Raw genomic sequence first — 27,629 nt, 5'->3', positions numbered from 1 at the left:
CCACACCATGCAAAGTGTGCAGGTGTGTGGATACAAAAATGCTGCTAGCAAGAATTTTCTTGCTATTTTCTAAGTCCATGAGACTTTCCTCTCTCACAGAAGAGATAGTAGAGTTCTGTAAACAATGAAACACCTGCAGCCTTGAAAAGTCTTGTTTATAGTGAAGTAGAAAAATATTTTGACAATGGATGGTTTAGGATTTTAGCCAATCACCCCCAAGGCGTGGTTGATCCTCGTCCAATTAGACGAAAAGAAAATATATGAAGAAAAAAGTCTATAAAAGAGTTTGTAAAATAATTAAATAAATAAATCTTGCTGCACAGTTCCTGCCTGCTGGATCTTCTCTCCTCCTCCCTACGGCTGCAGGACATGGTAATATACCCTAGGGCATTTTAATACAGGTGCTAGAATCTTTGCCTCCCCACAGTACTTTAGGGTTTCACTACAAGTCCCTTGAACACCTCCACCACCTTCACACAAGTGTAGATGATTTGTCATATGTGTTGGTTTTGCTGGAAGCCAAGCTGAGACTGGCTTTCAGATTTAACAGTTTTGGATGACTCACTCTCAGAGAAGCAGCTGCAGGGTATTCAGGAATAGGCAAAAATGGCAATCCAATGACAAATGTCATCATGGAGGTGACAGGAGCTGCTAAATATGGTGCAGCGCCTGACAGGTGAATAGACATGGTGAGCTGCTAACATTAAAATTCTTGGACATCTTCCCACAACTCCTAGTATTTCTAGCAAAAAAAAAAAAAGATCTGACCTTAGGACTTCATAGGTAAATAAGTACCCTGTTGCATTTGGAGCTAAGTTTAAATATGTATGTTGTTGTCATTACCTAAAATATTTTAATCTTTAATTTTGAGCTTTGGATCTGTTGTATCCTTAAAGGTAAAGTATTCTTTAGAGGTGGCACTCTGAACTTCAGTAGAGATGTGCTAGCTGCTGGAGTGGCCTGTCAGTGCATAAATTGTTGAAAGGAAAGGCCTTTGCTATTTATTTAGGATGTGAGTTAATGCGATCAGCCTACTTGCCTGCCTGCCACCCTGTCATTTCTGTTACCTCTGCTGAGCTGCAGAGGAATGGAACTAAAATACAGGCACTGAGCTTTTCCAGCCAGATTTTAAAAAAAGAGTAAAATTCAAAAGCCTTATTTTTCTCATTGTTAAGGTTCTGCTGTCCTAAAACACCTCCTTCTTAGAAGTTGATGGGAGTATCTGTGGTGTAGTGTGAAGATTTCTGAGCTGGATACATGAGAAGACATTAAATCTTCCATATGGCTGGTGACACCATTTGGCAGGCTCCACTGGAGTAAATCTGACTTGTAACCTGTTTGCCATATTTACTGAGTAGCCCCAAGCTCCCAGTGGAGTGTGTTTTCCCAATAATCTCTAGTTTAGTTTTCTTGACAGACCTATGGTACAAAAAGCAAAAATTTTGCAAAGTCATGCCTTCTTGAGAGATAAAGGTCATGTTTTGGGGGTCATATATTGCAATGGAGGCTCCAGCTGGAAGCCAGAGCAACAACTTACACGGTCTTGTTTTACACAGACTTTAAATAATTCAGATATTCGTGTCCAGGTAAGCACACACAGAGAAGAGTGGACAAATTTTCTGATATCATCAGAAAGCCTCTGTGATTTGAAGCCCATTGAGACAGAGATTTGATCTTCTTCAATCCTGTAGTCCCTCATCCCCTTTCTCTCGAAACTGCTTCTCACATGTCTAGAGATAAGGGATACCCTGTGAAAGCTGTTTAAACCACACCAAGAATTCATCCATAAACTGAAGCCTGAGCTTATTAGTGTACAAAATATAACTGGGTTAAAAAGCAGTCCAGGGGATTCATGGGAAGAAGCTGGCTGACAACCTGTAAAGCACCATGCTGTGGGTGTAACCTCCTAGTTTGGTGGTCCCCAAACTCCCAGAAGTGAAGAGGGAATATCAGAACAAAACATGATTGTGTGCCTTCTCTGTCCTTCCACTTCCATTCAGTATCTGCTAATGGCTGTCCTCAGAAAAAAAGACATTGGTGTGGAAAGTCCTATTGATGCGACCTGGTATGTGTAAGTTTTTTGGCAGTCTTAAGCAGAGGGGTAAGGAGTGCAAGCAGCACTGAAAGTAAAGAGTCTTTTCTCCCTCAGAAACTGTCTCTAAGGTTTGTGGAAAAAAATGTTGGTTTCCCTTTGCTGTATTATTCTTCTTTTATAGACAGTATCCTTCCAGTACCAGCTCAGCCTCTTCCTAGACATAGATGGATTTTTTCTTTGATACAGTGCCCACTGCATGACACAAAGGATTGCAGTTAATCTAAGGCAGGTAGCAAAAACATCTATTTAAGATTCCAGTATTTTAGGACTTGGTATTTAAGACAGAGTCATATAGGCATATGGATTGAGACTTACTTGTAAAGAGAATAATTTGGTCTCAACCTGTTTGGAAAGAAAGATTTATATTGATATTTTCATCTAACATGAACATAAATCTCAATGATCTACTAAACTATATACCTGAATATTTCTAAAGCTTTCTAAGACAGAACCTTGTACAGACTGTGTGAAATTCTATTACTATAACTGGGTTGAACCACTTGGTTTAAGACTCTTTTCCTTTCTTCTTTCTTATTGCATAACATCATCTCTTGAAATGGTGTTTTAAACAAAAGGCAGACTTTAAAGCAATGTGGGCTTTTCCCCAACACCTACGCTAATATCTAAAAATACTCTTAAAATTATTCAAGAATGAAGCTTTTTAGGGTGAAGTTCCTCAGATACATTGTGTTTTGCTTTTCCAGGAGTGAGTCAGTTTTTTATTCACTGTAATACATTTGGTTTGCGAATATTGCTTTCATTTTTGCAATTGTGGAGCAAAGCAAAAAGATGCTTGCTTGTGATTTGATCAAGGTAATGGCTTTAATCCTATACTTTGTGGAGGGAGTATGTTTGATCATGAGAGCTGGAGGGCGTACCCTATTCTATCCATGAAAAGTCAAAAAATGTAACAGTTAAGTTCCTGCTAATTAAGTAAGTTGTAACTGACCAAGAATCACCCATGGTAATCTGTGATGGTACCATGAAAATGCATTGTAATTAGGTAGCACAGCTTGAATATGAATTAGCATTATTCAACAGAAGCATGCCTCTTTGTTGGTTCCAAGTATCAAAGAGTTTTTCACTGAAATGGAAAATCAAGTAATAATAACAACAACAAAGGAAAGAAATTTATATAGTGCTCCAACATCTCATTATTAAAGAAATAAATATTTTTATTTTATTTATTATTCAGTATTCAGGTCTTCTTTTAAGGAAGTCTAATATGCTGTTCCAGAGAAAATACTTAATTTTAGGAAAGAGTGTTTAAAACTAAAAGGTTTTTCCTTCTAATCTGCCTCTTCTTTTGTTTCTTCTATGTGGGAGAAAATGAAAATATCTGAATACATATGAAATTAATTCATCTTCAGCCCACATCCCTCCAGAAATGATAACCTCTGTCATGATGCTACAGACAACATGACAAGAATTACATGCCTAGCATGCAAAGACTAGTGCTTGCAGTAATGGTGAGGAGCATTTCATAGGTACAATATGCTTGTCTAGTCTGTCTATATGCCCTTGGTTACTCTTACATTTCTTGTCCCTGTGAAGCTGTACAAAGGGGTTTATATTGGCATTTATATTATATTGTATGTATGGTGCACAGTTGTGTATTTGCAGGGGGGATGATCCTGCAGAGGTGAGCAGAGAATGCAAGAGACCCGACATCCACACTAACACCCTCTTAAAGATGCACTTCCACCCTGCTGAATGAGTGCCCATGAGCAATGGAGCACACTCAGGGCACCCCAGTTTAGTTTCATCCCAAATGAACACACCCTGTGTGCTCTGAGATTGCCCTGCAGTGAAAAGCAAAATGAAGTAATGGGGAATGCTTAGGAGAGTCTCTTCAAAAGCACACTCCTGTCCCCAGCTAAAATACCAGTGGAGCTGGGATTTTCAAACTGAGGTAGAAGATTAGTCACCCCAAAGGTTGTACTCAGATACCTGGAAAAAAGTATTTCTCAACAAGAGATAGACTGCTGCATCCTTCATTTGCTAAACTGGAACACAGGGTCTGTATTTTGAATTCTACAGAAAAGTCCAAGGTTTCGGTTAAAATGCTTTTGGGTCTTAATATACCACTGAAGTGTAAGACCCAGGGAAGTTTCATTAAACACAATCTCTTCTGCTTCAGCTTCCAGCCATATCCTGCCATGTTTACTAGGAAAGCTAACTATCCTACCCTGCAGTAGAGACTTGAAGCCCTGCAGATAATGTGGCACAAAGCTGCAGTAAATATGTTTTCTGCACACCGTTCCAGCCCGGGCATGGTGCTGGGAGAGGGCTTGCATTTTTCTTACTTTATCACTTTGTATAGGGCCAGGTGGGTTATATGCTCTGCCTGCTGGCTTTCACTGGGAGTTAGAACTCCATCTCTCTGATGTTCCTTGAGTTGAAAAGCTCATTTTCATTTCATTACTACAGCTCTCCAGCCTCCTGCTGACTCAGCCTTTCCTCCTGCAGTACAAAGTGTCATGTGGACACAGTCATTTTCATATATCTTGCTCAGACTTCATTATAATTTATTATTAGCTGTATTAAGTCTCTAATACATAAGTCTTGAGCAGCTTACCTATCAGTATGGTGACTGAGTGAGCAGCTGGGAAAGTATGTCACTAATTTCTTTATCTCATTTTATTAATATCAAATATTACAATTATTGCAATTCATTCTTGGCACCCACATTTTTTCATTAGCAACATACTGTTCACACATCTTTCCTTGCTACCTACTTTAATCAGAGAAATGGGGAGCTAATCACTTATCTGTGCATTGCAGTAGAAATGAGTAAAATGATCAAAGTTTGGGAACTGCTGTTACACGCACATGTAAGTGATGCACAACATACTTATACTGATAGAAACAAAAATCACTTGTGGTTCCTCTGAATAAACTATAAGTTGTCTATTGTGTTCCAACTGTGACATAAACCTACTTTTTGTTGAATAAGTAGTTTATTTTTATAAGCCCTAAATCTGATACAAGTTGCATAATTTTAAACACATGCTTGATTTTAGGAAGATTTTTAGACTTGGGTTCCTTGTAATATTATGGACTTTTGGGCATGTATTTTTATTTTAAAACAGAATATTGCTCAAAAAGGATCCCATCTTTACAGCACTGCAGGCTGAAATATTTTCTATATGGAATACCTAATTGGGCCACTATAAAACTCTGAGTTCAGCAATCATAAAAGTTCATAAAGTTCAAAATTTGAACTGCAAAATTATATTAACTTCAGTAGAATTTAGGGGTGTGTCTACTATTTTGAGCATTTTTTGAGGTTGGTAGGTATTCAGAATGTGTTCTTCATTTTGGCTATATGGAATACCTGCGCATAAAACATGAAAGGCAGTCTACAGGGCTTTCATGTTTCTCAGCAAGGTTATCTCTCAGTAAGTTAGGAGCAAAAAGCTTCAGAGTCTTCCAGGCGCCCTACCTCCTAAGTGGCGTGTTTCATTTCTTTTACCTCTACAGCTTACTTGGAGGCAGAACCTCTCCTGCACTGATTCAGTGGGTTGCAGCCTTAAGGCATTGGGAACCAGGTCCTGGAAGAAACTTCTTGCCTCCTGGCAGTGCCCATTACGCACTTCAAGATAGCCTTTTCTTCAGGACCTGGTGTATTTTGTATCTTCTGCAAATAGTCAGTGAAAAGGTAAAACATCTGTAGCAGTGAAAGCCTGTCCATCTGGGTTTTATTTGTATATTAGCCTCTCCTTGCAAGTCGTGGCTAGTTCCAAAATTGCTTCTGGTTGGTGGATAAGATCCTGCTGTGGAGATCCTTTCCCTGAGTTATGTAACATTTCCCTTCTTCCTCTCTGATTAGTGATCACTTACCCCTGAATGCAGCAGCTCTAAATAACGCCTTTAAGGTGAACCCCACAGACTGGGAATAAGTAAGCCAATAATATATCTGAAAGCAGAGAAACAGTTATTTTTGAGGTGGTTAAACAGAGATCTTCACATCAAGGTGCTTTTCCAGTTCATTCCTTAATTCTCTGTTTGGTTTTCAGCAGATCTGAATTACAATAAGATGACTCTATCTTCCATCACAACTGGCTGTCAACTGTCTTGAAAGGTAGGCTATATGTTTACAGTTGCATTTGTTGGTACATCCCAAATTATCTCTTTGGGAGAAATACTGAATATGCTACAGAAGTTCACCCAAAGAAATATAAATACACTTGGAGGCTGTCCACAAAAAGGATGGAAATTCTAAGTACCATATAATAACTTAGCCTCTTGTATCACTTGTAATTAATTTTTCTATACTATTTTATGTGTCAATAATAAGACTGAAGATATTTGCATTTGTTTTCAAAAAGTAACCTGGGAAGCACACATACAACATTGTTTCAGCTAGTTTTGCAGAGCAACCTCCTCTGGATTCTGAATTAAAATATCCCTATGGAAAGCGTGTAGGGAGCGGTCAGGTGGGCCCTGGGGACGTGAGCACCCGGTGCTTATCATAGCAGGACGTGGTCTGGGCATCTCACTAACGTCCTTTTGTAAGACTGAGCTGTGGAATTAGATCAGGGAAAGCTTTACTCAATGCTATAATTCACTCCCCTGCCATGCAGGAGAGAAGACCCAATGGTCCTGTGTAGCAGCAGGATCAGAGTCCCAGTCACAAGCCAGATAGTGGCATCCCTTTGTGCTTGGTCTTGGGCAAGCATAGATGAAGAAGCTGATGGCTTTTCCACAGTTTGTGACTTACTTCGCAGTAGATTTATTTCTTGCTTTGCTTCTCTCAGGAAAACGCTGCATCATGTATTATGGAAACATCAAGGATAATGTCTTTCCTGTGCTGTTTAGTAAGCGACATAGTGCTTCTTGGTAGAATATAGATGTCAACATGACTACTGAAAATGTCCAAGGGTGTCATGAGTCCTTGCATGCAGGGGAGAGATGGCATGCTGTTAATGATCCTTTCTTCCACAAGCAAATTCCAGTCATGTTATATAAAGTTGGGACAGAAATAAAAATAGCCCTTCATTAAAAGCAGCCTTGTCTGCTGTACCTATGGCATACTAGACTTATTTAAATAACATTGTGAATTCTTGGGGAAAACAGAACCCAGAGATGCAGCTATTATTTCTGCTGTAGTGTGGCATCACTTTGCTGCTGTGAATAATAACAGCCATGTTGATGGGTAGGCCTAAATTAAAAGTGAAAGAGGTTATTCATTCATTGCAAAAATCCATCTTCATGTGAAGATGAAGGAGTTTGGGGAATTTTTACATTTTATTTTTGCTTTTAGCTCTATCTTCTATTCAGGGCCATGTAAAAGTTGGAAAATGGTTAATATTATGACAGATCAGTGAAGTTTTAAACTCTTTGAGTTCCTTTTTTACTTGTCCTCTACCAGGCAATTACAAACTCAGTGGGGGATTTTCCTTGGTGCAAAGTGCCGTATTTGATGTCTAAAAGAAAGTGGTGACCCTTTTCTTCACTTTTTTGCATATATTGGTCAACATTAATCAAACTGCTCCCTTGCTGTAACATCTGAGGTCCTTACCTATTTGCAATTAGGAAATATCCTTGGTATTTGAGAATGCTAACCAGTGACAAGCATCAACTGATAGAGGGACTTAGGGGACTATAAACAGCTTATTTGAATGGGCAGGGCCTGGTGGTGAATGTGGGTCAGTGGAACAAAGTGCCTGAGCTGTTCTGAGCGCTTTGGATGGTTCCATGGCTTCAGGGACTCTGTGGTACCAATGCTCAGTGTGCTCCTTGCAGCTCACAAGTTTTACTGATGGAAATTAGAATTCCCCCCTGCCCACAGCCACAGGAATGGCCGTGCTTAAAAAATGTTTCTCCATTTGCTCGTGTCAGAGGGTTTAAAAGCCACTGAGCCACTTTATCTGTCAAAACGTAGTAGTATGACTGAATGCAGGTGTAAAGAGGGAGGGTGCAAGTAAGAAGAAAAGAATTTAGTTCCATCTTGAATTATGTATAAAGTAATTTAAGGAAGCCAAGTTGAAGAATTGGCTGATTTATGTGCCTGAAGATATTAATCCAGGCACAAATAATGGAGGATGGATCCTGAAATATCCTTGAAATTAGGCCCTATAAAATGGCCTTTTTATTTACTTCTTTTTTTCTCCTTTGGAAAAAAGTAATTTTTTTCTCTGCTGTATGTAAATGCAAAAATGTGTGGTGGTCATGATACATTTTGCTTTCATTGGTGTCAGTTTCTGAGGAGGGGAATATGAATTTTGAACCTATTTTGAACTTTGTATGTTGGTAATTTACTCAAGAAGGTGAACTGTTAAAAAGCTTTCATCTTCCATTATTATGGGCCCTTGAAGCCAGAAGCCTTCACAGCAGCATGCTGAGAATGTCAGAAGGAATCTGTCCTTTAGTCCTTCTCCTGGATAAATAGCTGTGGTGTTCAGGAAAATGCAATCTGAAGTCTGGCTAAGGAAATGAAAAAGCAAACAAGTAGGAGCTTTATTTTTAAGGAGGAATGGTGCTTGGAACGCTTAAGGGTCTGCAACAAGAAAGAGAAAAAAGGCTAATAAGTGGTAAGATCGTGCATCAGCATTCAATTAAAAACAAAGCGTAAGTTCAATAAATGTAATCCTAACATGTCAAAAAGAACAAATACTCGGGACTTAGTTGTAGCTGGGTTCAGGAGTAGCACTTCAGCTTTGAACTAGAAGGTCAATTATCAATACCAAGCACATGTAAATAAAATATTTTTCTCTGAAGAAAAGTTACCAGTGCCTTATTGCTGTGAGGTACATTATTTAGTCTTCCCACCTGAAGACCAGGCTGGACTAGCTAGAACCAGGCCAGTATTTCTAATGGGCAGAAACATTTCTTGGCACTCTTGGAGTTTTATCTTGACATTTTTATTCTTACAGAAGAAAGTAAGTGAAGCATAATTTCCCCATACTAAGCAGTGATTCTGAAGGAGAGAAGTGAGGAAACAGTGCAGGAAGCTTCAAGTGACTGTGAGACAGGGAAAACATTTAACATTGTCCATAAATTCAGGTTAAAAGGTTGCTGCATAGTGATGTGAACAGGTTGGGACAGAATGGAGTGCATGCTGAGTTGAAAGTCAAAGATGTGGTGAGAGCACTGCCAATTTACGTTAATTAAATACAACATATATTACTGGATGTGTTTTGTCCTTCCTTTCCTTCATCCCAGCCCCATGTTTGTTAGAAGCCTCTAGTGCCCAAAAGTTGGTCTATGTACAGAGTCACAGAAGGAAGAAGTAGATTTAAAAGCTTTCCAGTAGCAAAACATTTCAGGACTGTGATGAGAAATGCAGGGTGATGTAGTACTTTGGTGAGTTCAGACCTAGTGCAACACCTTCCATCTTGTGAAACACAAGACAAGTGGTGTTTCCCCTGAGTGTGTCAGGGGGAACCTGTAAGCAAGACAGCAGCAGTGGGAATGTGCTGTGGGACACAACTGCAATTGAGAAGAAAATCTCTTTGTAATTCTGCCATGTGTTATCATTTTGCATGTGTTAGGAATGTCTCTTTCTGTCCTACATCTTTCCCCTCTCCATACACTTGCACACAAGGCCAGGATTAGCAGCTGCCCAGACTGACAGGGTATTTCCTCTATTGAGTCATAGCCATGCCAACAGCAGGTCTGATGACAAGCCTTGGCAGCTCCTTGGGAATACAAAGAGAAGAAAAGTTTGGGGATTTTTTCCTGGGTCAAATTAATTTCCAAGAAGTTGATATGAATCCATTTGCATCTACCTTATAGATATGCATATCACCATTTGTATTCTAGAAACACTGGCACTGAATTTTTCCAAGGAATGATCTGTGAATGTACTTTGACATTCCATGACTGTGTCATAGCTATTATTCTGTGAGAGGCCTGTATTAAAGCCTGGTAATTGCTCAAACACTAAAGGCCACAACAGTTGAAACACTAAATTTCTGCCATAATTCTGGACTGATTGACTAGAGAAATCATGTGGTACTGTTTCTACTCCAGAATCAGATGTCTTCCAGATCCACAGACAGTTTTGTCAAATTGTGCATCAACATTTCTGCCACAAATAGTCATAAAAATGATGACAGACATATGCAAATTTTTTTTTCTTCTCATAGCCATTCCTGTAATTAAATATTGTTTGCAAATTAAACTGTAGAGTTGTTGTGGAGTTTTAATTTACAGGCAACCAGTTCCAGTAACTTTAAAAAGGCTGGAAGGGATAAAAAAATGATTTATAGCTTCACCTTTAAGTGATTACATAGAAATCTGTGTTTCTAGAGGTAAAGCTGTTTATTTCTGTGGTGTGTGAGCTTTAGCTGACATATGTGGGACATGCATGTGAATGCCTGCACAGCCATCGACTGTGACACCGTTGCAGAGACAAAATGATACCAGTGACAGAAGGATGTCAATGGATTCTAAGTAGTCCCACAAGACTTGTCAGATGTGCCACATTAAAATTAAAATTTAGTGAATGAGGATAAAACTTTAATGTAGCTTCAATGCCCTGACCTAGATAAAGTTGTTAATTTTTGATTTATAACTGGGTAGAGAATTTTAATCTGCATTAAAAAGAGAAATTTTTACATTTCTGTGAAAATAAGCATCTTCTTTAAGTAGTGAGAATCTCAGACCAAACTCCTGTAATGTAACAGTGGCACCAAGCCTATTGCACCTCAATACTGAGTTCAAAATCTGACATATCCTTTGGACTCTGCCCATTGAAAACTTGGTTGTTTGCTCTCTCTCTTTCTCTGCACAGAACTGCTTGTGAATAGATGCTGTTTCGGATGCCTAACAACTGGTGTGATTTTGGATCTTAAATGGGATTCTTGCTTGCTCATATGAAGACTCAATTTTCCCTCAAGCTCTTGCCTCTCTTCTGTTGTTGTCTCCTACCATATCACCTTGCCAGGAGGTCCCGTTACCTGCAGATGTCCCCTGACCCAGTTAATGGCCTGCCAATTACACACCAAGCATTACACGTTTTGCAAAATCCCACATCCCTCCACCTAATCAAATGGATTCTGTTTAAGCAGTGTCTTCCTCTAGACTTAGAGTGAGGTTGTTCTCATTTCCTCACAGAGCAGAGCCCCAGGATGTGCGAAGGCCCAGGCACCATGTCCGCAGTCAGTGCTGCTGCGCCTTGTTCCAGGCTGCTGGCGGGCGAGGGGCTGCCCAGTGCCCCTGGAGAACGCAGGCTGGACACACGGGATGACAGGAATGGGACAGCTGTAGAGCTGCATTGCCCTCTAGTGACAGGCTCCTAATTAGCTTGTTTCCACCTCACCTTTTCAAGTTGTGCCAGATGTTGCCTCCACTGGATTTCTACCCATCCAGGCAGGGGTAGAACAGCAGTGCAGAGTAAAGACCTGGCTCTGGAAATGGACTCTGGGAGTTCCTAAGAGGAGGTTTCGTAGTGTAGAGCCACTGAGAAAAACTCTGGCCCGTCTTTTGTATTATTGGTTTCCAAAGGAGCATTGATTTCCTACCTGCCAACATCACACATTCAGGCTGCCAGGAAGAGGGATTTGCCTCCTCTGTGCCCATCCTGCCATTAATGCATATTTTTGAAAGCAGAAGTGAGCTTCCAGTTAAAGCCCATCCAACAGCAGTTATATTCTCAAATTTTGGTGGTATGGCAAATAACAACTCTTTTTTCTTTTCGCTAATAAAAAGTGAGGCAGTTGGATCTGAGATCACTAGAGATTCAAAAACATCTAGTAGCAAGAAGGGATTTACAGCTTCACATATAGAGGGAAAAAGCAATTTAAAGAGGCCATCAAGCCAAGGTTTTTTCAAAATCAGTGAGGTCACATTAAAAAAAATTACCTTATTTTTTGCCTACTTCCATAATGTCTTTGGTTTTGGACATTTCTTGGCATCTTCTAAGCTATATGATATAATTCCAGTGAATTAGAGAGCAGGTCAAAGGAAAGAGATTGATTTTATGATGATTTTTTGAAGGTTATATATCTATTTTTGTTCCAAATTGGCACAAAGTCACAGCCTTATAATTCTGTTAGGTGAAAATGTTTGAATCAAAATGTCAGTTTTCAAATTGAGAAAGGAAGCATTTTGATTCCTTTTTCTCTCCCTTGTTTTCCTTTTGAAATTGGCATGGACCCTCTTTAAAATGTCAGTGAAATGAATGCTTCTCTGCAAAACATTTTAGACTTAACAAAAAATAGTCTGATTGACTTTTATCTACATGGCTATTTCTCTGTTCAAAAAATGTTAAAGAAAATACTCATTTTGTAATTACTGTTTACATTTTCTGATTTTTGACTAGTTTCTTTCACTCATTCTTTCCAGAATTGTGCCTGAAGTTTCAAAAATTGAGTCTTCCACACTTCGGGAGAACGCAAAAACAATTAAATCATAGTCCCATTACAGTCAGTGGCAAATAAATGCTTCATTGGATCACAAGTTTCAGCCGTAATGGTACCCCAAAGGCCATTAAATCTTCTGTCCATTATTTGTATTTGAGTGACATTGTCCTGAACTCATCCTGCAGGTTATTTTTTTCCTTACCTTCTCTTATGGCATAGCAGCTCAATAAGACCTTTTTCTTTCTTAGCAATGAACTACTTCCCAGCGTGCCAAGCTGAAACTTCTTTCAGACAAGCTACCGGGGGGAAGGACATCTACTGAAGAATGAAAATTTTGATTTATCCATCCTTGCAGTCTCAAAAGTGGAAGAGGAGCTTTTTGAGGTATTCTGCTTATGAGAGTGAGATGGAAAGGAGTGAATGTGACAAACTCAGGCTATGGACCCATTCAGTTGCACAAAAAAGCAAGAAAAGAATAATACCCGTGTGCCAGCTCTGCCTTTCACCTCTGGCTTTCTCTCCTTTCTAGTTCCACTGGTTGTAGAAAGCATGCCTCTGAGCATGTGGAGATAATGCTCAACTGTTTCAAGATGAAGTTACAGCAAACTGTGTGGTTTTATGTTTTATTAATTATGAAGACATAGAATTTTAGAGGTGTTTCTATTGCTTGTGTATTTCTCTTGGTCATTATTTTCCTAAGTTTAAAATAATACATTTAATTGGATGAAATCATCATTCAGTCCAGATTGGTGTGTGGTATATTTTTCATATGTCTGTGATACATTAAAGATAAATAGAAAAATACTCAAGGTTGGGAAAATTCTTCTAGAACAAGGCTGTTTTCAGTAGGCTTCAGTTTTTCCTTAGAAGACTACAAGGACACTGAGACCATTTAGCCTGTGTTCACATTTAGCTTCATCTGAAGCACTGTTTTAAACAACTGGAATTATCTTTCCAATAATTTCTTCACTCTGTTGCTCTTTACCTGCATGCTGTGGTTCTCCACTGACAGTACTGAGAAATAGTCAACCTCTTTTCCTAATACCTAGTTCAACACACTCAGACAAACTACTGCTTAAATTTTTTTGTGGTTAAATTCTTCTTTTAATCTGCAAGGGTTAAGCTTTATAAAGTCAAAATCATAAAGAGGAACAGGTTGCCACACATGTGTTGGCTGAGGATATTGCCATATGAGTGATGGGTGTGTGTGGTATATTTGCATCAGACCATCCCCTTCACAACACTCCGAGCAAAGAGGCCAGTGTGTGTAAGCAAAGGATGCCCATCCAGCAGCACTGTAGTTAATAATGACTGAGAGGGTTGGGGTTGATCAGTCTAGAGAACAGAAGGCTCCAGGGACAAGGAGCAGTGGTTTTAAACTGAAAAAGGATTTAGATTAGCTATTAGGAACAAATTCTTTACTGTGACTGTGCTGAGGCACAGGAATGAGTTGCCCATAGAAGTGCCCCATCCCTGGCAGTGTTCAAGGCCAGGTTGGATGGGATCCTGAGAAACCTGGTCTAGTGGAAGGTGTCCCTGTCCATGGCAGGGAGATTGGAACTAGGTGATGTTTAATGTGCCTTTCAACCCAAGCCCTTCTATGATTCTGTGATAAAGCATGCCCACCTTGCACTGGTAGGTAGTGAACATGTTATGCTGAGGCTGACTGGCTCACTTTTCATTATAAGCAGCAGCAGGTAGTTTAAAGCTAACTCAGACTTTCTCACAGTGCAGTCAAAAACCTAGTGAGTGCAAAGGAGGCTCATCCCTAGTGAGATTCTGGTCAGAAAAGTGGAAAAAATGTGTGAGAAACTGCAATCCTAATGCCTATACAATATAGATTAATAAACTCTAGGTTAACACTTACCTACACAAGTTGTTAGCACTATTACCTGTACTAACTCTTCTGTGTGGAGTAAATAGTCAGGTCCTTATTCTATTTTCGTTTGGTCCTTATTGAGGCCTTTAAAGCTTGTTTAATTCTAAGGGTGGGGTAAGCCAAGTCTCAGCTCTCCCTGTTTCCAACCAAGCACTTCTTTTTTTCCTCCATCAGTGCAGAATCTCAGCTTATTAGGAAGGTCTCTCATGCAGCAGTGTCTGAATGTACAAATTTGCTCACAATCACAGCTGGAGTGGCTTAGAGTGGAGACAGGTCATGCTGGGATCTTTCACTTTGGCACCAATTAAATTCTTCTATGAGAGCAGAGGAGGAAGTATGAGTTTGCGTTTTAAAGTCAATAGAAGCTGCAGAGCACAGAGCAACTTGTCTTTTCGTATGCTGCTCTTTGTAGATAAAATATTGTTAAGAAGTGAAACTCATGCCTAGCCCTAGGGCTTAGTTGCCTATCTGTACTGTCAAATCTGTCCAACTAGGAGAAAAACATCTGAAAATAAGGCCTAAGAATATTTTGAAGAATGTGCTGTCAGGGTAAGCTGTGGCAAGTCTTTGTAATGATCAAACTGGAACATCTTAATACGCTATGTTTTAAAACAGTAAAATGAGGTGTACTTTGTGGGCTTTTTAAACCTTGCTGCTTAAGGTGTTTCAAAGACCATACTGGACCTCAGTGAGCCTTGGCATTATGACCCTTGAAACTTCAAAAAAAATGTTAGAAATGCAATGATGCAGAATTACTAATAAGTTGGTGGTGAACTTGCTCAAGAATTTGTTGATTCAGCCCTATGCTTTCTTAGGGTTTTCATAGTGTGTCCTAAAACTTTAATTATAAAGCAGCTAGTCTGTTAAATTTTTTACTCAGAGTTAATGGATGCTGAAGTCTGGTTTGTCATTTCCATTCTTATTGCCCACAAACACAGGCGAAGTTTGCCTGCTTTGGTTGTGGTTGTGCTTTGAATTCCTATGTTCATTCCAAACCTCAAGAAAAGGTAATAATTAAAAAATAATCTATATTTAAAGTTCAAAACAAGATGCTCGTAAAGTCAGATCTAAAATAAAAGCTGAAGGGTTTTTTTGCACGATTGAGAATTTGCAATACTGTATGAGATCACAATAGTTACCACTTAACTTTCTGCATTGACATGGAAAACTTTTTTTAAAATAGTCTTGCTACCAAATTAGTGACTAGTTTCAGATCAAGAGAAGGAATCTGTCTGGTTGTTTCACAGAAATTGGCCTAGTTTGCTTTTCACAGGTAGAAAAGGGCAAGTACAGACAGTGCAATACATAGTCAAGTGGCATTTTACCAGGATTAGATTTTGGTTAGTTAAGACTTTCTCTGCCACAGAGTATGAATGTGAAGTGTGAGCTCACATGTGTGATAGTTAAACCACCTGAAGTTAGAATTAGTGGATATTTGCTCTAGAAGTATTTGCTCCCAATGGAGAATTGACAGAACAATGTATGACTCATTTGGTCAATCATAGCCAATACAACTAAAATGATAAATAGTGAGCACTTCATAGAATAGCTTGTGATGCATCTGGAGATAATTTCCCTCCTAAGTAATTGTTTGGGTAATTGTATTGCATAATTGTTTTGGATAATTATCTGAGTAATGAACATATTTAGAGAAATTGTGGTTTTCTCTTACAATATAATGAACATAGAAGTTACCAATTAATATGATAATCTATTGGTTTTGGTCAGCGGGTAACTTCTTTTAGATACAGTGGAGGAAAAGAATGCTAATTCTCTTTTTGAATTAAACTGCAGTAGCAAATTTGGTGTGCAAGCACTCACATTTGAACCATACTGCCCTGTATCGTTTGTATGGTTCTCTGTAACAGAAAATTCTGTTTTCTTTACCATTTAATTCTCCATGGAAGAGTTCAAAGAAAATGGACAATTGTGTTTTATGGTTAAAAGGCAGTGCAATCTCTGCAGTCATGTCAGCTTTATAGAGTCATGTGCTCAGCAGAGGTCCAGACTTTGTGTTTTGTCTCTCCTTTGTGTGAGGATTTTGATTTTGCTGTAATTGTTTTGGAATTAGATTGTGCTGTGGAATGAGTCATCTCCACAGACCATAGACCATGGGTGTCTTTGCAGTTTCTTTCTCAAATAATAGCTGCACTGTTTGCCTTTTTTAGTTTGTATTGATTATTGCTGTGAGGTGACGAGGTAAAGTAGCTTGTGGTGCTGCTGCCAGTTATCCTGGAGTAGCAGAAGAGGAGGGAATGCTGGAAGTCCCTGTTCTCAGGCATACCAAGGTCCCCCCAAAGCTCTTCTTGATCAATTAAGTGGAAGCTCAGCTGGGTAAAAATAAACACAGGAAAAAGCCATAGGTCTGACTTTGAAAAAGCCTTCAAAGTTTAGTCTAAAATCTCATATAAAAATGAATGTACAAGAAGTATGAAGGAAAGTAGCTGGGAAACTCTCCTGGTTTTGCACAGCTTTAAAAACATGGTGTGTTATCTAATTCTCCAATATACTGGCAGTGGGGAGACTTCTCTGCAGTGCTTACTCTTCTGGCATTACAAAGGCTGCTGATGCATGGCTTGTATGCTCCATGCTAGACAACGCCCCTTGGTTCATTTGAAATAAAAAAATACAATCTGAATCACTTGGCTCTTGAAGCTCTGTGAATGTTGAGGAGGCAGGTGGGCAGCGAGGCCGTGGGTGCAGCAGAAGGAGATGCTCTCCTCTCAGGGAGGTGTAAGGACAAGGCCAGCCAGACTGGATGCCTGTTCACTCCCTCCTACCTGTGTGGTGCCTCCTCATGTCTGTACAGCACTGAATGGAAACCCTGCCCTCCTCTGGGAGCTGCCTGGGCCTAACACCCCTTTGCTGTGTGTTGCCCTTCATTGGCAGAAGCTCCTGGTGCTGTGACAGCTGGTGGCTCATGGAAATATCTGCCCTGGAGTGCAAGTGATCAGGATACATCCTGCCTTGGCTCTGAAGGATGGGAGATGGGAGCACATCGGCTGCCCTCTCCCCAGGGATGGTGCCTGCCTGGCTCAAAAGTGGCTGATGCTGGAAGAATGTTGCACCCTCTGGATGCTGCCTCCTGCATGGAACGTGCCATGCTGCTGATTCACGAGCACAGTGCTATGTTTTGCCACCTTACAGTGTCACTGAGGTCCCCTGTGGCTGCATGGCCCAGGGATGTTCCAGATTGCAGTCACAACATGAGTTAGCTGGGTGTATGTGTACCTGGGGATTTGGCATTTTTGGATGGTAATTGTTTCCTGGCTTAGTTCAATAAATTAGAAAAGGCAATCTTATGGCACTGTATATGCTGAAGCAATAAGTACAACCATTTTTCCAGTACTATGAATAACTAAATTACTATTGCCACATATTTATTTACTGTTCTTTATGCTCTCTGAACAGCTAAAGTTTTCCAGAAGAAAAGGTTTTAACAGAGAAGGTAATCTAAGCACTGAGAGAAGTAATTATATTCTTCTGCATTACTGCTAAGATAAGCAGGTTTTAATTGTGTTTGATTCTTTTAAATTTGCAATGTATTGAGAGTATTGATTCCCACTTTTTGTAGGTATGTATTTGTATGTGGGTATTTTTATATCACCCGGTAGAAGTTTAGTTTCTAAACAAGCTAAAATTAACCTGTGAATTCATGGAGGTTTAATACATTGACAATTTAATTCAGTTAATATGCACTCAGAGTCCCTTGTGCTTTGATCCCTGCTGGCATCCTCTGTTTCTAATAGTAGGGCAGTTGACTGAGCTATTGATGAATGATGGGCACAGTGGGATGTCTGAGGATTTATATATCAAATCCCTACTCTAGTTTCTGGCTCAGTTCTTAACGGGGTTGTTACACATCTCAGAAACAGAGTACAATTTTGAACCAATGGAGGCCTGTTAATGCTTGATCCTCAGAAAAAAAGTTGTGGAAACACAACTACCAGAATGGAAATCAAAGGAGTAAAGTACCAAAGAGCTTTCTAGTGCATATTTTAGAGAAAAATACGAGTGTCCAGGGAAGTGAAGGAGGAAAGCTGAGAGAAATGTAATGTGTTCATGTAATGCCTATTTACAAATATCTAATGTTCACACAATGTTACCATGGAACTATAACTGAAGAACACTACCCTTTGTAATATTGCTTTGGACAATGCTTCAAGGTACTGGGGAAAACATAAATTATTATTGGATGGAAGGGCTAGGGACCAGTGTTCTGACCTTTCTTCTGAAAGCAGAGGTATCCCTGGGAGCAACCACCACTCCACACCCAGGTATCTCAGAATCATATAGTCATAGGGCTTTTGAGAGGGCTTCAGAACCCAGCTGGAGGAAGCCATCTGGGCTTTTTCAGAGCTTCTTTCACCTCAGAGAAGACCTGCAGTTATGTGAGGCAAAGAATAAACTAATGTCTTTTGAATTCCAGCACTGTATTGGGATAATGAGGATCCTGACTACTTGTTTCAGAGAGCCTGTGTCTCTGGAAATGCTACAGTGACTACTAAAAGGTGGTGGTGACTGAGAGGCTTTGACAAAAATGGCTTTCTTCAAGTTCCAAGGAACTAGTACTGAATTCCCAAAGATGTCAGCTCCCCTCATATTTTTCCCCTGAGAAAGACAAATCATATGCTTGACCCTTCCCCTCCTTGTAAAAAGTACACAAAAAAAAAAAAATTGGGTTGACAGTGTGCTATTCCTTCCTTCCTGTGCTGATAGGATAATGAAAAACCCTCAGAAGCATTCTGATAACATTCAGTAAAGCTAATTTAATAGTAATTGAATTCTTGAAAGTTCTCATTAGGATGCTAAAAGCAAGCATCTGTGTAATATGAGCATGGCCAGCATCACAGTGGAGCATGGGGAACTGATGCTGAAGCTGCCTGTTCTTCATACAAGCAAGACTACTTATTTTGCTTCTTAGTGACTTAATGCAAATATATTTGGAAGGGTTGCACTGGGGAAAGAAGAGGGAGAGACAAAAAATGTTCACATTGTTTTCTTTTCCAGAAACCTAATGGTGTATGTGCAGCTGTATATATTCTCAGCATATACTAGGCCTGATCAAAAGGTATTGTACTCCCTCTAGCTTAAATTCAGCTGCTTTATGTTGTGCTGCTGGTATTGTTCCAGTTCATCATATGCTTAGATGACTCATAGTGAATGCATTGTGGTATTTGCCATAATATGTCTTCCTCTTTTTAAATTAGTCTGCAGTGTATGATGTGAAATACAATTCACAATTAGCATTTCAGCACTATTAAATCCAGCTTGAAGTGTTTTGATGGAAACAACAATCTGTTTTATTCTTCAAATTTCCCTAAACAAAGCAAGTGTATCAATTGCTGATAGCGTACATTATACAGAATTAACTGGTGTCTTTCAAATACAGTAATATTTAAGGATTGCTTTTTCATAAGCCACTAGGAGTCAAAGAACCCAGTCTCACCTCTTCCAACAGTATTTAGTTATAACAGGTTTGATATGCTTTTGGGTTATCCCCATCACTTCTGTTGGAGATGGTTGCTCATAACCTACAACAATCTGGCAACAGAAAACTAAGCAGGCTGGCTGACGTGGTGCAGGATTGTTTTGGTAAGTGAGATACTCTCAGTTGTTGGCATCTCCATGTCGATTGTGAACCCCTTCCATGTTTGACACTTAAAGGTATGATCTCTGACAAGGCCTTAAAGAAGCCCCAGCTGCAAGAGCTGAAGAGAAGCTAATAGTACATTTTCACATTCTAGATGGATGCAAACCGTGTTGAAGAAAAAGGAGACATGGCTCTGAAAAATTGCTACAAGTAGAAGAAATTGAGGAGATGCAAGGGATAGAAAAATAAAAGAAAAATGAAGTAAAGAGGGGGTTCAGGTGAAACAATGAGAAGGAGGAAAGGAGCAGTGATCTAATTGACCATCCCTGAAAAGCAACATGAAAGTCAGATGGGGAGACACTGGGGGGTCATCGAATGAAGAGCAGAGGTCAGCAGGACATTGCTCCCCCTCCTCAGCACCACCATGTGCAGTGTGTTAATGCGGTGATGTGTGTGAGCAGTAGTGCTGCCAGGGCTGTCTGATGATCACGCATCCTGTATAGGAAGTCTCTCTCCAGTCTAACATTGCCTGTGCATACACAGTAGGTGCAATGCCTTGTGGAAGTTTTGGACCAGCCAAGCCTATGTTTATCTTCTTGTAGAATTTGCAAAGTATTAAATCCTAGTATGTCTTTTTGTCATCTGCAGAGCAAAAATACGAAGTGCAACAGGCAGACTGCAGTCTATTCAGTTGAACCGTGTCTGCCATCTGGATGGGGGAGTCTTGCTTCCAGCCAAGATCCCTTTACCTGTGACATTTCTGATGGTTTCAATCAAACAGTGCTTAAGACCATGCCGATCAAGTGTTCACAACTTCCGGAAAAATTTATTCTACTGGTTTAACCAATATAAAAAACTTCTCAAAGCCCTTCGCTACAATCTAAATTTTTCATATTTCTTCTGATTCACAAAGAACATACTTTCTTTTGTGCCTTGCAAGCATTCTTTCCAAGATAAAACAATTCCAAATTTCAATTTTTTTTTCAGAGATCAAATCTCTTTCACCTTATTCAGCATTCTCCTTTGTGTTCTCTTTTGATTGTCTACATTCTTCTTGAAAGGATACTCAACACCTGACACATCAGATCTGCTGAGACTCCAGGGCTGGTGATGAAAGTAGGAAAGAGGATTATTTTGTACCACTTAGAGATTAAACTCCTGTTTGTATAAGGAGTATAAGCTCCTAGCATAAGGGGCATTAATTTCCACAGCAGTAGATCAGTGCTGAGTCATTTTCTGTTTGCCTCCTCCGGATCTTTTCCAGCATGGCTGCTGCTGTAGTTAGCTGATTCTCATGTTGTATTTGTGTACACTAATCTAGAGCTAGAATTTACACTTAGTGAATTGCATTTTTCCAGACCATTTCTCCAGTTTGTCAAGAACATCTTGCATTTAATGTCTCCCAGTGTTTTCAGTCCCACACATCTCCTTATCTAGCAAAGCATGACCTCTGTTATGCTTAGGTTATCAAGAAAGTATTAAATGTACAAGGCCCTATTATTACTGACCACTGAGTAACCCTACTAGGAAACTAATTCACTTGCTCTGAGACCTCTCTGAACCCAAGCGGAGAGAGAAGATTTACTTTTCATCCTAACTAAAGCAATAGTGTAATTGCATGTAAGGAAAACTGTAATAAAGGGAAGGAGATAAGAAAAAAAAGAAAATTATTGTCTAAATGGTAAGATGCAGTAATACCTGCTTTCCAGTTTTGGCACCAAAATAGCTTGTGACTATCTTCTGTCTTTTCTTCATTTGCTTTTAATTTTGTCCTTATAATTCTTTTTGACTATAATGTTGTATGTTTCCTATCAAACAGTTCAGTCAGAAATAACCAACAGATTTATGGATTCCAAAACCAGCAAAATTTCTTTCCTAGCTCCAACTTTGAACTAATAATTGACAAGCCCTGAACGGAATCCTCAAGTCTTCAAATCGTAGAATCATAGATTTGTTCCAACCCCATGCTGTGGGCACCTTCCACTAGACCAGGTTTCTCAGAGCTCCATCCAACCTGGTCTTGAACACTTCCAGGGATGGGGCATCCACAGCTTCTCTGGGCAACCTGTGCCAGTGTCTCACCACCCTGACAGTGAAGAATTTTTTCCTGATGTCTAATTTTGACCTGCTCTCTTTCAGTTTGAAACCATTGCCCCTTGTCCTGTCCCTACCTGTTCCTGTGAAAAGTCCCTCTCTGGCTCTCTCGTAGCCCCTTTAGGTACTGTGAGGCTGCTGGAAGGTCTCACTGAAGCCTTCTCTCCTCTAGGCTGAACAACCCCAGCTCCCTCAGCCTGTCTTCTGATCTTCTTCTTGGCCCTCCTCTGGACTCACTCCAGCAGGTCCATGTCCTTCAGATGTTGGGGACCCCAGGGCTGGATGCAGCACTCTGGGTGGGTCTCACCAGAGTGGAGCAGAGGGGCAGAGTCCCCTCCCTGGCCCTGCTGCCCATGGTGCTTTGGATGTAGCCCAGGACACTGTTGGCCTTCTGGGCTGCAACTGCCCATGGCCAGCTCACATCCAGCTTCTCACCCACTGACACCCTCAAGTCCTTCTCCCCAGGTCTGTTCTCACTCTGTTCTCTGCCCAGCCTGTGTTTGTGCTTGAGGCTGTCCTGACCCAGGTGCAGGCTCTTGCACTTGGCCTTGCTGAGCTTTGTGAGGTTCACATGGGCCCATCTTTAAAGCCTGTCAAGGTCCCTCTGGATGGCATCTTTTCCCTGCAGCATCTTAATCACACCACACAGCTTAGGATTGTTGGCAGACTTGATGAGGTCACATTCAACCCCGCTGTCCATGTTACTGACAAAGATGTTAGTGCTGATCCCAGTGCTGTCCCCTGAAGAACACCACTTGTCACTGGTCTCCACTTGGACATCAAGCCATTGACACAACTCTTTGAGAGATATCATTCAGCAAATTTCTTGTCCACCGAATGGTCCATTATTATGAGAGTTTTTGTAGATTGGGAACTTGAGTTTCTGGAAAGTATTCTTTGGTGTCCTGCAACCAGGTAAATTCAGTAACAGAGTTCATTTTATCCATTTATGAGATTGACGTGGAGTCTGAATTCAGTAGAAAGACAACACGAGAAATGAATTACTACAATTAGTATAACAATTAAAACTCTATGATAACTCACACATAAAGTATCAAAAGCAGATACCATAGCCTTGAAGCGCAGAAAATATCAAGTGGCTCAGAAAACAGATAATAAATTAAAATAAATGTCATTGAGAACTGGGTATAGTAAATAGTATCTTGAGAAAGAATGAATTTTCTCTGTTTGCACTGTATGACACAGATCATAATGTGCTGCAGTTCAGAGCATCTTTGAGGTATATAGGCTCCATATTCTTCCCCTACTTGATTTTGTTTTATATTCAACCCTCTTAAAGGATTCTTGGAGTGTGCTTAATGTATTATGGATGTTTTCCACATAATGAATAAAGCCTGTGTTTAGTGTCCTGTGGACTAAGGACCTCCAAGGATCTGGCCAAGGAAAGGATTTGCCCTTCCTGTTTGATAATTGTACAATCTGATACAATGAGAGGAATACACAAACTCACTTTAAGAAAAATGTTTATTATTAGTAATAAATACCAAGTTACTAGTAGCATAAATAGAATGAGGCAGTACTCTACCTCTCAGAAATAGAAATATATCAACAAATCGAAAAGCAAACAACCAGCAAACTTGTATACTGTTTCAGTCACCTTGTTACTCCACCCTTACTGTTCTTCTGGTGATGTCCTGTGAAGTTTTTCTTCCTTGTCATTGTCCTGCAGGGTCAAATAGTCTTTAGCGTAGGATCTCTTTAATGTATTCTAAGGCTTCAAAAATCAGCTGCTTTAGTGCATGCTAATGATTTGGCTTCCATCTATTAGTGTGGAGAGAGAGTGGCACCTCTGCAGAGCAATTTTAGGGCACTTAAGATGAATGAATTGCTGCCTGGAGTTGTGTGTGGCTTTCCCATCTCGTTTTCCAGGTTAAGGGAGACTGAGTGCATGCCTCTGATCTCCACCTCATCCTACAAGCTGTTCACCTTTCTCTGTTTAGTAGCACTCAGCATCCATGTCAGCTGATTCTGAGATCCTTTTTGGCTTTAAAGCCTGCTAAATGACTGCACTGGCCTCATGCTGAAGGGTGGGGGTGAAAAAAAAAGAAATTCTACTCCAGAGTAGTAAACAATATATATAAAGTAAGAGTAAAAAGACCAAAGAATAAAATGTATACCTTCAGCTCTGAGGCAGCATTTCATTTGAGGCAATAATTTTCCAGAATTATCTGAGCTGATACTTACACTGTCATTTGCAAAATGGCTTTGCTATTACAGTAATTTCAGTGGAGAGAGGCATTAGTCTGTCTCATCTTCATACTCTGTATGTGTGAGCATTACAGAGCACATAGGTGAGTAGGGGAGCTATTAAATATTCTTTCTGATATAAATCAAATAAAAATTAAAACCTGAGGTAAGAGTGTTTCTTTGCCTGAGCACCCCAGGTCTCTGGGGCTGAGTGCCTTCAGTTATATTTTCTTGTGCTGGAACTTGGCTTGGGAAAACTTGTCTTTCACCTTAGCATTTTTTGCCTCCTAAAGGAAAGGAGGCATTCTACTACCTAGTAGGCATGAAGCATGTTTTCTGTTGATCCTCTAAGGCAGTGTGGTTGTCAGGATTTGTCCCACAGCTGCTAAAGAAAATTTGCTTGTAGCAAATCCTTTGGAGTGACCCCCTTTGCCACCTCTGCTCCTGCAGAACCCCCAGTCCATTCTCTTTGGCTTTCTCACCTGTGATCTCCTTTATCAGGATACTAGGCAACATACTGTTTTTCAGCTCTGACTTCTCCAAGCAGTGTTTTATGACAGTCTGAAGTACAACCATTTCCTTCATTTTACTGGATTGTAATTTTTAATATTGGGTGGCTAAGTGCACATAATTCAGCACATAATAATCTGATTTTGAGATTAATGAGCTTCATGGCTCATCTTTTTTGGACTTCTTCGTAGTGTTTAGACTAATTTTGCATGTATGAATAAAGGCTAAGTGCATGGTTTTAATGTTTTGAGCCATTGCTTGTTTTAATCTCTTGCTGGAAGTGATTTTTTCCCCATTTTTTTGCTGGTTGATACAGAACTGAGCATAATTAGGGACTCTGCAGAATTTTAGTTCCCCAGATTGATTTCTGAATAAAGATTTTTATGCAAGGTATAAAATACCTTGACTGTTTTTTTCCTATTTTGCCTGGTTTGTAGTGATTACACTTAAAGTCTTGGTGCATACTCTGACTTTTTCCTTCCCATAATGTATTGCTGCAGTAGCCTCTAAGAGCATCATTTTTGTTCACATTGTAGTGTATTTGTGTGAGTGTTTCTTCATTGCTTCCACTTCTTGATGACTTCTTAAGTGCATTCGTTGCCTTCCTCTTTCTGTGTCTGCTGCCCTTGACATTTAATGCTCTTCATTCTCTAATGTTATCTGCTTACTTGTGTCCAGTGTATACAGTGTACAGGACACACAATTTGCACTGAATTTCTGGCTTGTCTCTAGTATCTACACTTTTAACAGTCTGTCAGCTCCAACAAGTTGGTTTTCACCTAAGTGGATTTTGGTTTGATTTGGCTCTGGTGAAATTCTCGACCATTTAAAAGTTGTACTATGGACTGATAACATGGGCACATTATTTTCTCAGTTGTAGAAGTAAAAACTGAGAGGCTTCCAAAATAAAAGTTTCTCATTGGAAAAAGCATTTTTATTTATAAATAACAAAATTTTGTGTGAAACTTCACTTTCAATAAAATCTAATTAAGGAGAAATGATAAAAATGTCATTTTCAGTCTTATCCATAATGAAATACTGTTGTTTCTCATTTCAAAATACTTCTTATTTTTACAACCTATAGTTAGAATATAATATTACATCAAAATCAGAACAAAAATACTAATTTTTGAAGTGGAACGTATTCGTTTATCCAATTATTTTCCTTACAAATAAAATTCAGCTTTTCCTTTTGTTCCTATCATAGTGAAAACAAATCTGGTGTTTTCCAGTAGAACAGAAAGTCTGTGTTCAGATCAGCATGCTCTGAATTTATTTGCTTAGCATTGTAGGTTAATTTTATCTGTCATGCTATGTCAAGTAGATTCAACATAAAAATGGTCACTGTTCTTTGATACATACATCAGCATTTGGAAAGAAGGAGAAATTCTGCCCAAAGCTGTAGTCTTTGTTGTAAAGTATTTAAACCTTGATAGCGTGCCCCAGCCAAACCATTTTTAGTTATTTTTACCAGAGCCCTCAGAGTGGGACCAGGCTGGAATTACCCTCACTGGCTTCACCTGGCCTTTCCACCTTCAGCTGCAGCACATCAGCCCCAAGAGGGTTTTTAAGCTCCAGTCTGAAGGCTTGAGGGGAGAGGTGGGATAGGTTTATATTTGTTCCATGTTCTTTGCTGTCTTGTTGTTTGGATTTCCTGGACTAACTTGGCTGCTGATCACTGGATGGGTTTTGTTGCCGTTATCATCTCTATGCTGCTTGCCTGGATCAGGAGCCCCACCTGTTAGAGCCCTCAGGAATTCATCTAGGACTGAAAGGTAAACTGGGCTAAATTGGGAAAGAAGCTGAAAAATTAAATACCAAGACAGCAAGGAATAGATAAAAAAGGACTGTGCTGCACTGGATTAAAACCAATCATATTCTCAGAAAAGTGTGTGTGGAGCTCATGGACAAAATCGAGAAACCAATCAAGCAATGGGAGATCTCATGCACAGCAGTTGCAAGATGTGTATGTATTATATTATGTAAAAGTTGTAAAATGCATAAGTAGAGTAGTATGTAAAAGTTGGTAGAATGTATAAGTAGGTAAAATGTGTAAGTAGGTAAAATGCATAAGTACTGTATTATGTAGAAGTTGTAAAAAGTGTAAGTAAGAAAATGTATAAGTAGAGTGATAGGTATATGTATAAGTAGTATAAGATAAGCAAGTGAAATGTATAAGTGGGTAGAATGTATAAGTAAGCAGAGTGTATGAGTAAGATATTATGTCAAAGTTGTGAGATGTGTGAACACAGGGGTATTTTAAACAATAAGACTCTTCTGTGAAACCATATTGATTCGTTGATCAGAAGGCATGAGTTCCTGCAAGTCTTTTCTGGGCTAGTATCTCCTGACTTTGTGGTTAATCATGTGTCTCAAGTGTATTGGAAGTTACTTTCATGATTTTTTTCTGTTTATTATGTTCAATCTTTGGCTTCTTTTATTTATATTTTCATAGTTTACATAGATGCATGAAAGACTTTATTCAACTTTCTGTTATTTTTCTGTAATGGAAAGCAGTTTATAAGTGGTTGCACCAAATTTCCATTTGGATTATTAGTGATCTCGTTGGTGAAAAATAAATTGATGATGGAAGGAGATATGTGATGAGAATCAGAGAAAGTAATGTGCAGCTTGACAAAAACCACTGATTTTTGGAGATACAGTTAAAAATTGCAGTATTTGGAAGGTCTGAAAATGGAATAAAAAGGGGATCCATTTAGTGCAGTTAGATGACTGTGACTTCCATTCATAGTAATTAAAGGCCTGGCCCACTGAAACCACTTTTCAAAGTGCAGGGGGGGTCATTCAGCCATGACATTAGGGGATATAATATGACTCATCAAAAAAAAACTGGTGTTCCTAGTGATGTGTTGCCTTATGTTCGTCTTCATAGTTTTCTGCCTTTCAGTTTTACATACCCACTTGAAATTTACATCGTTA

The 27,629-nt window shown here is 39.5% G+C and overlaps 1 long non-coding RNA gene across 1 annotated transcript in view; it reads left to right on the top strand.

The window, feature by feature from the left end:
* LOC104686196 overlaps positions 1 to 27,629 on the top strand; it is a 199,503-nt gene that overhangs the window by 60,282 nt on the left and 111,592 nt on the right. The window contains exons 3-5 of the long non-coding RNA XR_005601853.1: positions 6,118 to 6,179; positions 12,654 to 12,789; positions 19,295 to 19,355. This is a non-coding gene — a long non-coding RNA (uncharacterized LOC104686196). The remainder of the gene's footprint in view (positions 1 to 6,117; positions 6,180 to 12,653; positions 12,790 to 19,294; positions 19,356 to 27,629) is intronic.

Source organism: Corvus cornix, chromosome 1 (assembly GCF_000738735.6).
Source record: "Corvus cornix cornix isolate S_Up_H32 chromosome 1, ASM73873v5, whole genome shotgun sequence".
NCBI classification, from domain to species: domain Eukaryota; kingdom Metazoa; phylum Chordata; class Aves; order Passeriformes; family Corvidae; genus Corvus; species Corvus cornix.
The sequence above is the reverse complement of the archived record's forward strand: the minus strand, read 5'-3'. Positions and strand labels throughout refer to the sequence as shown.